This window comes from Lactuca saligna, chromosome 2, assembly GCF_052625555.1.
Source record: "Lactuca saligna cultivar CGN05327 chromosome 2, ASM5262555v1, whole genome shotgun sequence".
Lineage (NCBI taxonomy): Eukaryota > Viridiplantae > Streptophyta > Magnoliopsida > Asterales > Asteraceae > Lactuca > Lactuca saligna.
The window spans coordinates 168,077,293-168,087,657 of record NC_136418.1 but is presented as its reverse complement, the minus strand read 5'-3'; the positions used below and the strand labels follow the sequence as shown (position 1 = coordinate 168,087,657).

The window sequence follows — 10,365 nt, the reverse complement described above, 5'->3', positions numbered from 1 at the left end:
AAGACCGATTTGTTTATGCTTTGTTTTTTTAAAATCAGAGTAATCGTTTAAAGAAAATTGTTGCGGAATTTGTTCCCAAAACAAAATATGATAAAAATTATCAAAACATTTCTTTAAAGAAATGTATTTTCATTATATAACAAAATCTCGGGATGTCATGTTCAATACAGACCAAAAGCATAAACAAAACAAAATAAACCTTACAACAGTTATTCATAACTACTAGCCTATAATCCAAAATCTCTCGTCAAGTCCACCAACTTATACTCTTGTGCCATTACCTGTTATGCAAAGAAAACTGAGTGGGTCAGACTTGGGAGCCTGGTGAGCATATAGGGTTTTCAACCCACAATAATATAATTATTATATTTAATTATCAAACAATCAATTCAAATACCCACCCCCATTATCTCCATTTATTTCTTAAAGATTTACCCTAAGAACCAATTACCCTTCTCCCATTCATTCCTAAGGATTGCCTTAAGGAACTGGCATGAAGTCTAGTGCTGCCAAGGTTCTTAGATTACCTCTAGTGAACACACAATTCACAATAATCAATGAATACCTAGTTCAAGAACACCTAATGAACACTTAGTTCCAATATTACCCAATGAACACCTAGTTCACAAACACTTAATGAACACTTAGTTCAATTATCCCTGATGAACATTAAGTTGAAATATCTAATGAACACTTAGTTCGAATATCCGTGGTGAACCCAATCACCTAAGGAACACTTAATGAACACTTAGTTCAATTATCCCTCTTTCCTTCCGTTGATTATTTACGCTTAGGGTTAGCTCGAGAATTTTATTTGATTTTGATTAGCTTTGTCCTTCCCAATTTTAATTAAATTGTAAGTTAGGATTTAATTTAGAAAATATGTATAAAAGTCCTTATATTTTGGGTCTATTGACAAAAAGGCACCCATGAGTTTTGTTTTTGCAATTTAGCCCTGAAACCGACTATTACTTGCAATTTAGCGCAATCTTCAAGTTACTGCAAACAATACCATGTTTTGATGGTTAAATTGTAAACAAAATATCAATGGTGGCTTTTTTGTCAATAAGCCAAAATATAGGTACTTTTTTTCAATGCATAATAATTTTTAACATCAAATCTTAAATATTTTAAGATTAAGATGATGTTTGGGATTTCATTTTGAACCTTAAAATGAATTTTAGGCAAAATAACTTCTCGATAGTGGTGAAAAAATTAGTTTTTTAAATAGTGTTTGTATTAGATTTTGTGGTGGAAAAAGCCAATAAATCATTAAATTATTTTTTTTAAAATGGCTATCTTAACTTATATACATTTTAAGGGATATTTGATTTTTACAGCCTAAAAAGATATAAGGAGTTTTGAAAAGTTATAAATCCTGATGTATTGAAATCTCTCTCTCTCTCTTTCTCTCTCTTTCTCTCTCTCTCTCTCTCTCTCTCTCTTTTTAAACACCTTCTAAATTATAATGTATTTTTGTTGAAACAAGCATTACAATTTGTTTGATTTTTAACATATGATCATAAATAAGATGATTTTTTAATTATACTTCCATTTAATAAAATATAAAAACCGATTAAAATGTAAAAATATATTGTTATGAAATGTATCTTTTACTTTTGATGATGAAACTAAATCAAAATTTGATACGAAATGTACATCCATCTACCAAACACAATGCATTAATTCATCCATAGATCGATAAAGAATATGCAAAACAGTCTTGTTCGTATTAGGATAACTCATCAATAAGTATTCTTAGTTTATATAGAATATAGATTACAATATACCATGTTGATACCAATATGTCTATGATTTTAAAAATCCAAACAACAAATGTCATACGATTTTCTTTCTCTTTTGGATTTTCATACTGGTTACCAATGTCAACAATTGTTACATAATTGTCTAAGAACCTATTTATTCAACTAGCAAAAAGAAAAAAAAATTATATGCAGATCATCTTCATATTAATCGTGTTTTTGATACATACCAACCTACATGAAGATTTTTCAACAAAGTGCTTGGTATATAGATGTATTTCGTATCAAATTTTGATTTAGTTTCATCATAAAAATTTGACAATATAATTTATAACAATATATTTTTATATTTTAATCATGTTTTTATATTTTATTAAATAGAAGTATAGTTAAAAAATTATATTTATTTATTATCATATATTAAAAATCAAACAAATTGTAATGGTTGTTTCAGTAAAAATATATTATAATTTAATTTTTAAAATGAGTAAATTACTCAAATCGTCCCTATGGTTTAGTCAAAATTGCACGTTTGGTCCTTAACTTTTTTTTGCACTCGGATTGTCCATGTGGTTTGATTTTGCTGCGTTTTTCGTCCCTATGGTTTGGTTTGTTGCATCTTTCGTCCCTTACATACATAAAGTTAGGGACCAAACATGCAATTTTTACCAAACCATAGGGACGAAAAACGCAACAAAAGCAAACCATAGAGACGATCCGAGTGCAAAAAAAAGTTAGGGACTAAACGTGCAATTTTGACCAAACCACAGGGATGATTTCAGTAATTTACTCTTTTAAAATAGATAAGACTTGAGGTTAAAAATTAAAAAAATAAAATATTCTCCTACTTTTTTCCTGCAAATCCTACTATCCAATTAAACAGTGACATGTGTAACATTTAATGCTCATTTAATAAAATTTAATGACATTTTAATATACTAATATGATACATATCATAATCTAACTGAGTAGGAAAATTTATAGGAACAAAAAAATAAAAGAATATTTAATTTCTCTAAAAATTATTATGCATTGAACAAAAATTACCTATATTTTGTTTTATTGACAAGAAAGTCAGCATTGATACTTTGTTTACAAATTTAGCCATCAAAACCTATTATTTTTTACGATAACCTTAAAATTAAGTTAAATTGCAAGTAATAATCGACTCTTGTCGTTAAATTGCAAAATAAATAAATAAATAAATCATGAGTGACTTTTTTATCAATAGAACCAAAATATAAGGACTTTATATATATTTCCTTGTTAATTTTAAATTACATGTTACAATTCGGTGGTGGTGGTGGTGGTGATTGGTGACGATGGTGATTTATGATGTGGCGGAGGTGGATTCAATTGGATTCGATGGCGGTTAGTGGGGTCAATGACAAAATTAAAAGGTGGGATGGTAGATTGGTTATATTTTTAATAATTAGGATTATATTCAATAATGAGAATAAATAAATTAAGAAAGGATAGAAAGAATGGCATCATCATCATTTTACACTACTTATAGACATTGATTGTAAATGCCTAAAAATTTACTCAAAAACAAAAAAGTCGTTTGATTTAATTGATTTGAAGAAAATAAGAAATTAGTTTTATTGATAATACTAGGAGGATATAATAGACAATCCATATTGAAGATGGCTTAATTAGGTTATAACAAACCACCTCAAAATTGATGCCACCCATGATATCATCAAGCAACTGAAACAGCAACACCATAATGCTCGATTGACTTTCGTGGGTCTTCATCGCACTTACAAAGTGGATTTTCCCTATTACGGTTGATAATCTGGACAACCAATGATTCACCTTTAAATGCATCGTATTTCTGGCTGCATTATTCACCTTTTTTATTTTATAAAAATGTAAAAATATTAACAATTATTGATAATTTACACTGTGATCAACAGTATGAACTCGATGTACATTTACAAACAGATATGAGGGTCGGTCTAAACAATCATCTACCTAAAGCTTTTGCAAAATTTACTGCCACTGTATATAACTCATTGATGATAGTATAGGTCAATTGGAGGTCAGAAGGGCCAAGTCACAAATTAGGGTCAAAACCAAAAAATAACGAGTTGGCTAACAACTATACAAAGTTGCAAAAGAAAGGCCTAGAACGTTATATCAAGGTTTTGCAAGATATACATTTGAATTAAAAGAAAAAAAAAACATGCATGCACCACAAAAAATATGTTATAAAACATAATTTATATAAAAACCTTAGTTTGTAGGGTGAATACTGGTGGTTGTACGTAACCTTGTGGAAAATAACACAAAAAATATTTCAAGTCAGCAGAGCAAAATCGTCATAAACTCTCCTTTTCGCATTATAATACACCATTATTAAAAAAATGTCAACAGAAAAATAGTTTCTATCAATTAGAATTATAATGCACTAAAACGGTAATAATCAGTGACCACTTGCTTAATGCCCCTTTATTTCTCGACAAAAATGCATGATTAAAGAATTTACCACCATCAATCTATCAATCCACCACAACTCTCAGACCTGAGCTTATAAAAACCGTCTTCACCATCTCCAAATGCAGTTATAAGAATTTGTACTCCTAAAAATTATCATATTACAAGTCTTGCATAGGATCACAAGGTACTACTTTCATGCATATGGTCATATGGAATGAGATTCGTTTCCTGAATCGAAGTCGACATTACTAACATCTGTGTTTAATCATTGGGCAGGTACCAAGACACGAAAGATGAAGCTAGTGGTGCTTATTTTGGTAACCATGTTAGTGTGCTCTTCTCTGGTGGTTCAAGGAAGAACACAGAAAAACATGGTTGTTCATCCAGATAGCTACGTGGACAACCACCATAATATTCCACGACAGAACTACAATTCGCAGGGTGGTAGCAACGGAGGAGATTCCGGTGGTGATACTGATGATGGAAGTGGATGAGCCGAGTTTCGTGAAAGATACTTTGGGTTGAAATGCTAAATGTTTATATGGGTCGAATATATGTGTGCTATCAAGTGTGTGAGTGGTGATAAATATATGTTTTTCTACTTATTGCAACTTTTATATATGTCTTAATTATGAGTGCACTATGTATCTAGTGGATGAAAAAAAATATCTATATATTCATATATTGTGAGATACGAGTGCATTATATGGAAATACTGAGAATTGGAGATTTTCACGACGAGAGTGTGTTGATGTGTGTGCATATATGAAAGAATGTAAACCGATTGATGATCTATTGATCTCCCAAGTTGGTTGGAGATTCTCACGACGATAGTGTGTTGATGTGTGTGCATATATGAAAGAATGTAAACCGATTGATGATCTATTGATCTCCCAAGTTGGTTGGAGATTCTCACAACGATAGTGTGTTGATGTGTGTGCATATATGAAAGAATGTAAACCGATTGATGATCTATTGATCTCCCAAGTTGGTTGGAGATTCTCACAACGATAGTGTGTTGATGTGTGTGCATATATGAAAGAATGTAAACCGATTTATGATCTATTGATCTCCCAAGTTGGTTGGAGATTTTCACGACGATAGTGTGTTGATGTGTGTGCATATATGAAAGAATGTAAACCGGTTGATAATCTATTGATCTCCCAAGTTGGTTGTTGTAAAAGGGTATTTATTTTCGTCAAAAATAACAAGTCCGGATATGATTATTTTCTGAATGGTGATGGGAAAATTTTAAAACTAAGGGGGTTTGATGGGTATCCACAAAACGCCGCTAAAGGTAATATATAGCGGCGACAAAGCGCCACTAAAACGTCAAAGCTATTGGTTAAAAAATCGTCGCTTAAGATAAGTGTCATCTTTAATAAGTCTGTCGCAATTGCTAAGGGATCATGTTTTGTAATGGTGTCACTACAAGAAACCGGGGGATCAGCGACGGATAATTCTGTCACTAATCCGTCGCTAAATCTGTGACAACCCGAAACTTTCATTCTTTATGATTGGTCAACTTTATCAACATTAAACTCGAGTCTGTTATCTTTTGACGTTGTTTAAGGGTTCGTTTAAATGTTCTAAGCTCAAGTACAGCCGGGAATGAGATTAGGAATGAGTCAACAAGTCGTATAGGGTCAAAACCAGTCCCTACACCCTCCTGAGAGGTGTGTACGGCCACACACATGGGTGTGCGGCCACACACTCATCCCCCAGCCGCACACTCCCCTCTATATATAGGGGGTGACACCCTTCATTCATTCTTTTCCCTCCTTGGTTGCACTCTAGTTTCTCTCTCTAAAATCATCATCCAAGAACACTCCAAAGGCCTCAAAAACGTGAAAAACTCCATCATTTAGCTTGTTATACTGGTAAGACACCTTAATCTAAGCCTGAAACTCTTCATGTTCTTCGTGTTCTTCATCACTTAAAGGTGTATGGCCGCACACACACTCTTGCTGCACACACCCTCTGTATGGCCGCACACTCCTGTTTGCAGCCACACACACACCCTAACCGCACACTCTGGCCGAACACACACCCTGTACGGCCGCACACCCATCTTTATGGCCTTACACCCACTTTAATGCTCATACTTGGCCTTAAACTTGCAAAAACCCACTAAGTGTGGGACCTAGAACACTTAGTACAAGCATTTCCAAGACCTTAGGGTGGTTTCCCGTAACGTTTAGTCATGAAATACCCTAATCTAATACGTATATGTGTTACCATATGTTAATAGGATCCACTTGCGTACGAAACATCAGTTGACACTCAACACTCATATCGATCGTACACTCGAATCCTACGTTAAACTGTGAGTCCATACCCCTAAGCTTTTATAGTTTTTATAATGTTTTCAGGGGGAATACAAGCCACACATAAAGGTTTTTATAACTTAAAAACTGATGCAATTATAACGGTTTTCTATCAAACAATTAGATACTTTATACCTTTTGTAATATGCAGAGCATAAGGAACGTTTTCTAATCATAATTGCATAGTTTTCAAAACAGTACATGAACGTAACAAACCAATCAAACTATAATAGGTATATTTTGGGCATTTCATTACCAGTCTTACATATTCAAACTACGTACAAAGTCAAACACATAAACTATGTCAGAATTAGTTTATCCATTACTACGTACAGAAAACTAGAGTATCTTGCTACATAATTATTTATATTCTACACCGTTACAAACGATTTCGAACTCGAGAACAACCGAATAACACGTAAACTAGTTAATACAGGATTGTGAGACCTATCTTCGTTATGCCGCTTGGGGTACCAATAAATCCTCTCCGATAGTATAACCAGATTCTTCTGGAGGGAGAGCATGAAATTTGTGAATAGATCTATTCGGGACCGACAATCCCACACTTGAACTGTTAGCTATAGTTAGGCGGGCACACTTGGGGTGACAAATTTTGTAATCGTACGATGCATGAAGAAACGTCAAGGAGGTCACCGGTCATATTAGTATGGTTATACGACTCAAAATAACTATAAACTAACCTTTGTTTACGGGATTTCTTTCTTCTATGGTTTTATTTAATTAATAAAACTACCTATCTACTTACTGGAGGGTATTCCAGGGACACAACCTTTGGTTTTATTTTAAGTAATAAAACTACTATACATACTAGTGGTAGCCAGGGTTTTCAAACAAGTCATACACTACGTACTGGTGGTAGCCAGGGTTTTCGAATAGAACTTACACTACATACTGGTGATAGCCAGGGTTTTCAAACGAAACATACTTTTCATACATAAATCAACAAACATGTTAGAAAATATTGTATTTTCTTAGAAAGCATGCATATATACTTCAGAACTTGATAACAATTGTTTTTCGATACAAACAACATCTTACTTATAATAAAAAGAAACCATTTGTACAAACTCAGTGACTAGTTTTCAATACAAAAACATGCTTATAAACTCACCAGCTTTATGTTGATACGTTTTCAAAACCGTTTGTGTTCTCAGAGCAACGATAGACAGGTACCTTGCCAGCTTTTGGAGAAGACGGAGCATTTTTTTGGAGTCTCGTCTTTATCTTTTGTTTAAACTAATGTATATAAACTATGTTTCCAAACAGATGTAAATATTCATATTGCAATGTAATGGTTGTGTTTACTTTGATTTCTATGAGACGATTGTTGTGATACTACGCATGATGTCACCCGCCCCCGGACATTTCCGCCGTTGTTTTTCTGGTGGTTCGGGGGTGTGACAAAATCAACGACGGAATAGCGATGAAATTATCGGTCGAAAAAACTATTGTCGCTAATTGTTAGTGAAACTCTGTGACGGATTTAACAAGGGATTAATGGCGGATTAGCGATGTCACAATTTACTCAGGGGGCCTCTAGATTTCGACGTTAATCTGTCGTTGATGTTTGTCGCCAATCCATCGCTGATTTTTAGTAATGAACAATTTTTCTGTTTTTAACAACGGTCTGATAGGTGTCGAATTTGTCAATGTTCCATAACAAGAGTTTACAAATGTGTGTCAAATTTTATATCCCAAAATCAAAAATTCAACATTCAACTACCATAATAAATATTAATATTTGATTAACAAAATAAAAATTCATGTTTGATTCCCAAGTATTGAAACCAAATTACAAAAATCAAAAGTGTCAAAGTAGAGTTAGGTGAATAATCTTGGCTATTTCTTATTTTTTGTCTGAATTTCTTCATGTTTTCCCATGTGCTCTTCCTTCATCTCATCATGATTAAGATCAACAATAACCTACAAAGCAACAATACCAAGTTTACACCTAATTAAACATCGAACTAATTGAGTGATAGTATTAGTTTCCATTTATAACAAGAAATTTAAAAGTTTATTACCTCATCCACTACCTCGAGCAAGGCCCTCAAGACCTCAAAATCAACTAACTCATCTAGGTATGCACCATTCAAACCCAAATTGATATGGACACTAAGTGCCCAAAGAATCACCAAACCCATCCTCAGTCCAAACAACCATAACCGAAAAATTGATAAGGACAAAAACACACTGAAGTGAATCATAGTGACAAACCATACAATCTACCCTCCATTAGCTCCTTAGAATCCATGAAATCTTCCTCGATTCGAGTACGAATCTTGTGCTTTCAGTAGTATAGACGTAATACTACCTTCCATACATATCCATACTTTCCTCAAGAATCGTTCTGAATCCTCTAAGTAACGACTCATGTCCACTACCAACTTATCCAATAATATATATCCGCTATCAAACAAATATACACTGCTAAACAGCGCTCCAGTTCCACTAAGGTACTTCCAAGGATCTCCTAGGATTCCCACCTCACCTTGCAATCGGCTGTTGAAGAACCCCTACTAATACCAGCTAACTACTTCATGAATACAATTACATGCAACAAAACTTAAATAATTTTTCGAATAAAAGACCCAACCCTACAACGGTTAAACTTAAATGATAGATGTACAATAGGTCCAAATCAATCATTCTAGAATTATTTAACCTTTACACCATGTAACTTAACACATTCATTTAATACTTAGATCACATCAATATGGGTCCCACAAAGCATAAGGCAAGTAGCATTCAGACAATATCATTCTATAGGCCACAAAACATAAAAGGGCACCCTCCAACTAACTTGCTTCTGTGATGCTAGGAACTTCTACCAACACTGATAATCTTCCTAGATTCTTCTTTTAGGATCTCTTTTTTGAAAATGCTCACACAAGCACATTCTGACATTTTTCGTTGGCTTTACTAGGATTCCCTTCACACCAATCCACCATCCAATGCAAAAGAGAATACCTCTAATACCTTCTAACTACATCATGAATACAATTACATGCCACATGCACTAGATAATTATTCAACTGAATGTTATGACACTACAATCATTGGACTCAAACAAGTGTTATGCAATATAGTTAAACCTAACCTTCTAAAATTATCTAATCCATGCAACATGTAATCCAACGTATTCGTTTAATAGTTAGCCGGTATTATTGGAGGTCCCTAAAAGCACGAAGAAAGCAACATTCGAGCATCGAGTAATCTAAACCAGTGCATTACCTAAACAAGTCATTCTATCCAACATCTAAAATCCATACTAGCATGCAGTTCCATAAGCCCAATCAACAGGTATATAAAGGTATCTCTCCTAAAAATCTATCATGCAATCCTGAGCAGATCCTTAGCCTTAATCTATCATGTAATTCTCACATACTCATACCAAAATAGTAAGCATATCACATGTATGGGTATTTGGGAAAACTTACTTGAGCTCGGCTGATTGCACACATCATATCCAATTTTTTCTTTAAAGAAATCTTCTTATAAAATTTATCTATTTTTTGAAAAGATTACCAAATCCTTAGTTTGATTTTAGACACACCCCAAGAGTGTGCCAAAAATCCCTCAAACCAAGGTTCTGATACCAACTTGTAATGTCCCAAAAATTAAGACTAAAAAATTTATTTTAAATAAGTTAAAACAATTCATTCATTTTTCCAAAAGACGATCAGAGTCAAAGTATTCTCAAAACATTAGAGTGATTTGTAAACATTCAGTGCAGAATAAATCTTCAGGGGATACAATGTGATCAAATCGGGTCCTTCCTTTTGAAACCAGAAGTACCTAAAACATTTTAA

General features: G+C 33.4%; 1 long non-coding RNA gene across 1 annotated transcript; it reads left to right on the top strand.

The window, feature by feature from the left end:
• Window positions 1–4,207: 4,207 nt before the first annotated feature.
• Window positions 4,208–4,943, top strand: LOC145032677 (uncharacterized). Its single transcript, XR_013677185.1, has 2 exons — window positions 4,208–4,389; window positions 4,482–4,943. It is a non-coding gene; the product is annotated as an uncharacterized LOC145032677 (long non-coding RNA).
• The last annotated feature ends 5,422 nt before the right edge of the window (window positions 4,944–10,365 follow it).